The sequence below is a fragment of the Strongylocentrotus purpuratus genome, unplaced genomic scaffold, assembly GCF_000002235.5.
Source record: "Strongylocentrotus purpuratus isolate Spur 01 unplaced genomic scaffold, Spur_5.0 spur5_scaffold_13, whole genome shotgun sequence".
Classification (NCBI taxonomy): Eukaryota; Metazoa; Echinodermata; class Echinoidea; order Camarodonta; family Strongylocentrotidae; genus Strongylocentrotus; species Strongylocentrotus purpuratus.
Genome location: NW_022145598.1, coordinates 23,814,613 through 23,822,314, shown reverse-complemented (window position 1 = coordinate 23,822,314; position 7,702 = coordinate 23,814,613). Strand labels below are relative to the sequence as shown.

Below are 7,702 nucleotides of genomic sequence, written 5' to 3'. Positions count from 1 at the left end.
TTGGGGGAAATCTATTTTATCATTAGTACTGTATGGTTTTCATCAACAGATCTGATGTTCTTTTTAAATTAGACAACTCGCAAAAAGAACAACAATAAAAGAGTGACTTAGATATTCCATACACTATGTACATGGTTATGTGAGCACATATTCTATTAAGTGTTGTTACTGTATAAACTCAAGCGATCTTATTTTCATTTGCATTCAAAGTTTCTCCGGGGTCGCTTGCTTACTTAAAACTATTTGAGTAAAAACCGACATTGCTGCACATCTTCTACCAGAGATGCTCGAAAAGAGATTCATAAATGCATGAAAAGGATTAGCGGGTCACTTCCATTCACCCCAGGGAATTTAAAGATTTGCCATTGAGATTAGAGAAGAGCGATGAGGTTTTGTTTCGTATATTTCGGTGGAGGATTTGACTACGAGTCGAGCTCCCTGCCGGGCGGGCTGAGCGAGCCGACGGAAGTTAGGCGAGTCCGTCGCCATTTCCATCCCTCTCGCTATGCTATGTCAAAGAGCTTCGATGAACTTATTGTTGTTCGGGATGTATAATGGAGATTAGTGACATCTACTTATCCTTCGCTCCTTTTCCAAAGCCGTATGCTCTTTTTCTTTTTCTTTATCGTCATGTATTTATTTTATGTTTATATCTCTTTTTAATCCTGTCTTAATTTTCACATTTCTATTAGACTTGTACTATTTGCATGTGAGATTCTTTCTCATACCTGCACATGCCCTGCAACGCCTAAAGGGATGGGGAAAATGGACCACCCACACAAATTCAGTCGTTAGATTGTCCCTAGTTTAAAAAAAATGTACACTGCCCGTGTTCAGGTTTGAAATAGAACCTGCATTTCTTATTGTTTTACAACCTGGAATTATATTTAAAGAACTATCATAATATGGCTGAGGTAATGGAATGAAAAAATAGACAGTATAAACAATTTCTTTTTGGAAAATTATAATAATTGATCATGTCAAATTTTATTCAATGTTTCCTCTTTCTTTTCTTTTCTCTTTTTTTGTTTATCTTCCCTTTTTTGTAATCTTGGTTTAATGCACATTATACACCATAGGTATTGTTATTTTGTATCTTTAATAGGGATCGTTTTTAACAAACCAGTTCAGATATCTCATTGTATATGTTTGTAATTTGATGGTAACATAATTTTGTTCATATTTTGAGGTGGAAATAAATAAATGAAATTATACACATTCTTCTTGTTGTTTAAAGCTTATCTGCCGTAGTTTACAGGATGGATTAGACCGCCCCGCAAGGTTACTGGACAGGTGGTTATCTCATCAACTCAATTCTCAGTTAACATAAGTAAAAGAGGATCATGGGGGACCAATGGTCACCGAGTAAGAATTGTTTGTTATATAGAGGGCGCAAGTAGCTACAAGTAGTGCTGTGGGCCTTTAAAAGACTGCATTGCACATTTTGCACGCATATAGCATTGTGTAACGAGACTGAAATATATCGCAGTTCTCTAATATCCTCCTGCCTTCTCCTACCGACCCCTGCTGATCATAATCTCATAAAAGGGATTGGGCACCACTCTAAATCCTGTTATAATGTAAGCTGGAGCACTTGGATTATCAAATCGGAAGGGAAAACGAATTTAAATAAAAATGGAAACGAGATTATAATATTCATAAGAGAAATCAAAATACATTCACATGGACGCGCTATGCATAATTATGACGGTTGCATTTATTATTGTGAGGTATAGTGTAAAAGCAAAGATCAGATAAAGAAAAAAAATATCACAAACGAGCTGTAATAGTACAAGAGACATTTTCTTTCAAAGACAATGCAAAGATAACGAAAACATATTATTACTTTTATACATGATTATAGCCTATTATCTAGATAATGATCCCTTCTATGTCTCTCTTTATCTATATGACCATCTCTCTCTCTCCCACTCTATCCCCCTCTCACCCACTCTTTCTCATCTTTCTCTCACTTGTTTTTCTTCCTTGTCTCACTCTGTTTTATGTCAGTCCTACCCCCCCCCCCCCTGATATCGCTCTCTCTCTGTCTCTCTCTGTCTCTCTCTCTCTCTCTCTCTCTCTCTCTCTCTCTCTCTCTCTCTCTCTCAATTTCTCAAACAATCGCTCTCTTCAATCTTCGGGGCCCCATCTCCGAATCCACTTTTCCTCGTTAGCGATGCCCCAAACCGGCGGGCGTCCTCTGGGTGCGTAACGAGAGATATCGAAGCAAAAGAGGTTCGAATTGATCAGAAAATGGCTTTCGAATGTAGAATTGGAACGGTGGAAAATACAGAATGGAATATAAACCACCAAACATAATGAAAGAGATATTCTGGCCGTGTTCTAATTCCCGAAGGTATGTGTGCTCTCAAAAGCATTTGTGTGTTCATTTTAATCGTGCTAAGAATATGCCTCGGAAGATAGGTTACACCTCGTCAAGATAGTATGACAGTACCTTAGAAATAAGACGAGAAAGGGGGAAGAAAACAATGAAAAACAGGGGAAGTGGATTAATGAATTGGTTTCATGGTCTTGTGGCCTCATCAGGGAGTCCACTGCATTTAAATTATATTTTTAGGGAGGGGGGGGGGTCTATTATATGGTTGAGACACCAGGGGCCTGTCTCACTAAACAGTACTTAGTGTAACAGGACTTAGTGTCGCTGCGACGCGTCATACACTAAGACGGGTCTTACTGACGTCCTGTTGGTTTCTCAGTTTCACTAAACCGTTCTTTACTAAGTCCTGTGTGCGGCGCATCTTCAACAATAAAACGTCTGGATTTTGATTCTACGAAGCCGAATTTCGTGACCTTCGACCTTGTGTGAAGATAAAAGTAATTTTTTCCTGTAAGTTTTCGTCTGCATCGAAAGTGAAAGGAGGCTGAATTTTGTCACTTTAAGTGATTGTTTAACATTATTTCGACTACTGTTGGATAAAAATGGGGAAGGTATGTTATTAAACTTTTTTTTAAGACAACATAGAAGTAAAATATTGAAAGCGAAATGTATGCAGTGGAAGATTGTGATGGAAGTTGTATTTGATACCTCGACGAATCGCAGCCAATTAATTGGCAGTGAACCGTGCGTGTGGTGGCGGTAGCGAGCCCGCTGTCAGTCTAGTCTGGGATCGCGGATTATATCAAGCTATTTCTCATGCACGACCTAGACCTAACTAGTTCAATTCTAGGCCTTCTACTAGAGTATACTAGATCTAGACCTAGTCTAGACTAGTCTAGATAGAGATCTAAATATATTCTTAATCTAGGGCCTAGAACCTACTCTGACTGAGTTTGACTCTGACTCTGAGTCTGAGACTGAGTCTTCGACTAGATCTAGATCTAGACTATTCTTAATCTTCTTAGTAGACCTAGATCTAGATCTAAGTTAGAGTCTAGAAGTCTAGATCTACTTTGTGATGTGTGACTGCTGTAATTATTTCAGACACTAGGCCTACTCACTAAGACACTAGATCTAGACCTAGGTCTAGACCCTAGTCTAGAAGATCTAGGCCTAGATCTAACTAAGCATTGCTCTGGAACTAGATCTAGGCTAGATCTAGATATAGTCTAGTCTAGGCCTAGGCTATAATTGACAATTAGGTCTAGGCCTACTGCAATAGGTGTACTGGTAAAGCTTAGTCTAGACAGAAATAACCGTCTTATAAGGGTCATTTCTTTAATAAAACTGACATTTGTTGACTTTCCCCATATTGGAGCCAGATGCAATCTCAGCGGAACCACCGTCGATATCAGAGACTGAAGCTTTCGGTCTAAGCTTTTCTAGATCTAGATCTAGCCTAGGCCTAGACCTACAATTTCTTTTTCTTTTTTCTTCAAGATTAGGCCTAGATCTAGTCTAGATCTAGATCTAGATCTAGAAGGTCTAGATCTATTCCATTTACATTTTGGGACATAGGGTCTATTCTAGATTCTATAGATTTCTAGGTCTAAAAAAAAAAAAAACATGTTTCGTGTCTGAGTTTTGGGAAAAAAGCAGTGATCAACTGATCATGACCCAAGTTTTATTCAGCTTATTTAATAAAAGTAGTATTAAAACCCAAGTGCTCTAACTAAGGTAAACATAGTTGGTAGTCAGAAGACAAACGGGCAATAACATGATGTTATAATTGATGGGCAATTCATGAAACATAAATAGACTAGATGATAGATCTAGGCCAGACCTCATGACCTAATAACTAGTTTGCATTTTCCTCAAATTTTAGGAAACGCGGAGGTAAAGAAGCAAGGAATTCCAAAGGATAGAAATTAAAGTGCTTCTGCAGTTTGTGGCTACTAGAAACATGAACCATTTGGAACAGGAGGAAAGGGGAGCAGCAAAGAAGAAAAGGTGAAAGAAAGGTATGCATGGATGAGAACGAGAAATTCACCAAAAGGAGGAAGATTAAATGGGGGTCCGGGGGGGGGGGGGTTCATCTGGCGAGGTTAGGGCTAGGGGTAAAAGAAAAAAACAGTCTTGAAATCACTGGGTATGGTAGTCTGTTGAAAAATTGAAAACCTGACACTTAACTTTGCCACCACTACTGCAAAATCCAAGGCTACAATATTCAGGTATATAAAACAAAGTACAGGTATATAAAACAAAGTACAGTTATCCAGTTGAAGCTTTAATCATAATTAACATGGCAACCCATGTAGATCCTTAGTGCAACTAATCCTAAATATATAATCTGTCTACTTCCACATTATTTCCATGCATAGAACCTGGAAAAGAGCAACACATTCAGAGCAGCTGGTGGCCAAGAGAGGGAATGGCATACATTAAGAAAGAAATGGCAAGACATGGCTTTGAAAGCCAAAGCATATAAAGCCCAAAGGACAGGTGAGTGTGATGCTTAATAGGCGAGATTGGAGTTAGTTTCAAACAGTTTTTAAAATTGCGTTTAAAAAAAGAAATGTGACATATTGAGCAGGATGTCTACACAACAAAATGTTAAGTGACTTGAAAACCTGTGGTGTGTAGAAAAGTTTTGATCATGCATTCTTACAGTTTAATAATCTGAGTATACCCTGTTACCCCCTCCCCCAGGAGACTTCCAGAAGTAACATGTGTATCATTAGCAAGTGGTATGGGACATATGCTATAAGTGATGATAGCTTTGAAGTGGGATGGGTGTGGTTGGCATGTTCAATAATAAGGTCTTTGACTAATATCCATCAATCTTTTTTGTCCGAATTATTTTGCTTGTGAAAGCCATTAGTAGTCTTCATGTTGTTATGTACAGGCAGTTAACATTTTGGTCCCATACTTAGTGTTACCAGTAGATACAACATTGTGGGAATGTTTAACTTTGTAAGGTTTTCAGGAAGGCTAAAAATGTAAAATTTGACTCATTACAACTTTGCCAAATTCATATTCATTGATATAGCAATTGCAAAATCTGAGATACATATTTTTCTTGTTTTATGAATTAACTGTTATTGTTGTTTATTTGTGAACAGGATTCAGAGGCTATGGACCTGAGCTTGTCTAATGAAAATGTTCCAGGCCCCAGTGATCGTCAGCCTCAGCCTCCTCAGCCTCAGCTTCGGTCTACTCGGTCTGATCAGTGGCGTGAAATTTTAACACAAAGACCTGCACAGATCAGGCAATTAGAAATTTAGGAGGAGCTGCTGAGAATACAACAGGCCAAATTAATAGTTAAACAGAAGCAAGTACATTTAAGCGAATCAATTTTAGAAGAGCTAAGGAGTATCCACAATACCCCAGCAAATAAACCCACAGCCATAGATCTCCTTAATTCAACTCAACAAGGGCGCTATTTATCATGTTTTTCCATAATTTTATTCAAAGTTTTGAGGTGAATTTTGCTACCTCCCAAATGTAAGTATATTCAGCAGCTCCTCCTTAATTAAAGCCCCTGTAAAGTGTTGGGAGACAAAAATTAACAAAAATGTCATGGCAAAGTTTCACTTAAATTGTCTAATGATGTGAAAGAGGATGTAATTTAACAGACACTTCTGCAATGATTTTCATAATAAACATGATAAATATGATTGAAGAGACAAATTCAGGTTTTCTTTTGTATGCAGTAAACCTCAATTTTGTATTCTGTCATCAATATCTGTCTTCAAACACATTTCTTCTGAAAACTCTTGCAGAAATGTGTGTTAAACTTACCGGTAAATGATATCTTCTTTCACTTGATTATGCAATTTAGGGGAAATTTTGGCATAATAAGTTTTGTGGGGCTCCCAACACTTCAGAGAACCTTTACTGTCTTGTTATATGATATATACAGGTCTCTGTATCATATATATCAAGTCATGTTCTTTAAAACTAACAAATTACAACATCCAAAGGTACACCAGAATTCAGATCAATTTCGTTCGGTCACGTGCTGATCAAAACATGGACATTAATTATAAATTAATAACTATGATTTGTGAATAGGAAACTTAACTGCGGACCCATTTGAAAGAAACTGTCTTTCATTTGCTCTTTCAAGTGAAGAATAAGGGGACAGGAGGTGCGTTTATTACGAACAATACAGTATTTCCGTAAATCTACTGAGTCGCACCATTATACATAATTTATTAGTGTGCACCTTTCTGTAAATTGTTAAAAATATTTTGTGATGACACCGAAAGACTAGTTAATAACAGAAAACCTTTGACGTTCAATGGGTAGACAGGTGAGAGCATGTTAATCTATCCACATGTTAAGCTAACATTTATGATGCATCATAGAACTCCTATATTATGTAATTTAGGTTGTTTGATTTTACCCAGTTTCTACTCTTATCAATCAAGAAGAATATTATCTGCTACAGTTATGATAGAAATGGACTGTTTTTATAATCAGAATAATAAATACTACTGCTGCTTTACAGAAAATCCATAGCAAAAGTTGTCTTTTCCTTGCTATTTTTAAGTGTAATAAAGTTAAATTACTGGCCTTTAACAAATTTAATTTTTCTGTCACATTATGTACAACTTGTGTGTATCCGTATGACTATATCTTGTTGTAGAAAAAAGTTGTTAAATAAATGGTGACATTTGATTTGATGAGATAATTCAGATATCAGTCAATTTATAACATAGTCATTCTGAAAAAGTAAAATACATGGCACGTGAAGAAATGCTTTGATTACATTGCATTGATTTGGAGAAAAGGAGAAAAAGGAGGGGGGAAAAGAAAGAAAAGGAAAGAGAGAAAACAGAGGGAGAAGACAAGAAAGGGGGAAAGGAAGAGAGGAGAGAAAATAATGAGAAGGGGGATGATATTATAAGAAGGTTTTTTTTTGTTTACCGGGAAAGGGGGGGGGGGGGAGTGTCACGCAATTTTGCAATGTGCATAATATTGGGTCCCTCTTGCCAGGCGTGTACCACCCCCCCCCCCTGTAAAGTGTTGTACACTAATTATGATTTATAATAAGAGTCTTCTTGAGGCTGGATTTTGTAGAACTCAAATAAGAACAACTTGTTGTATTTATTAGATGTATGTGAAGCCGCATTACTATCTGCGGTAGCAATAATCATGGGCATATGATATAGGTCATTTGTTGAACATACATGTAGATATAAAATGATATCATATCACACCCCCCCCCCCCCCAAAAAAAAAAAAAAAAAAAAAAAAGCACAAGAAGAACCAACAAAAATTCAAATTGTGAGTTAAAGGAGAAAGGAAAAAAAAAGAAAGAATTAAACAACGGTAGAAGAGAGGTGCGGCGAGAGCATG

General features: G+C 37.1%; 1 long non-coding RNA gene across 1 annotated transcript; it reads left to right on the top strand.

Annotated features, from left to right (window-relative positions):
- Window positions 1–2,617: 2,617 nt before the first annotated feature.
- On the top strand, window positions 2,618–5,547 carry LOC115923056. The gene is made up of 4 exons (XR_004063748.1): window positions 2,618–2,949; window positions 4,224–4,359; window positions 4,720–4,840; window positions 5,461–5,547. It is a non-coding gene; the product is annotated as an uncharacterized LOC115923056 (long non-coding RNA).
- Window positions 5,548–7,702: the final 2,155 nt, after the last annotated feature.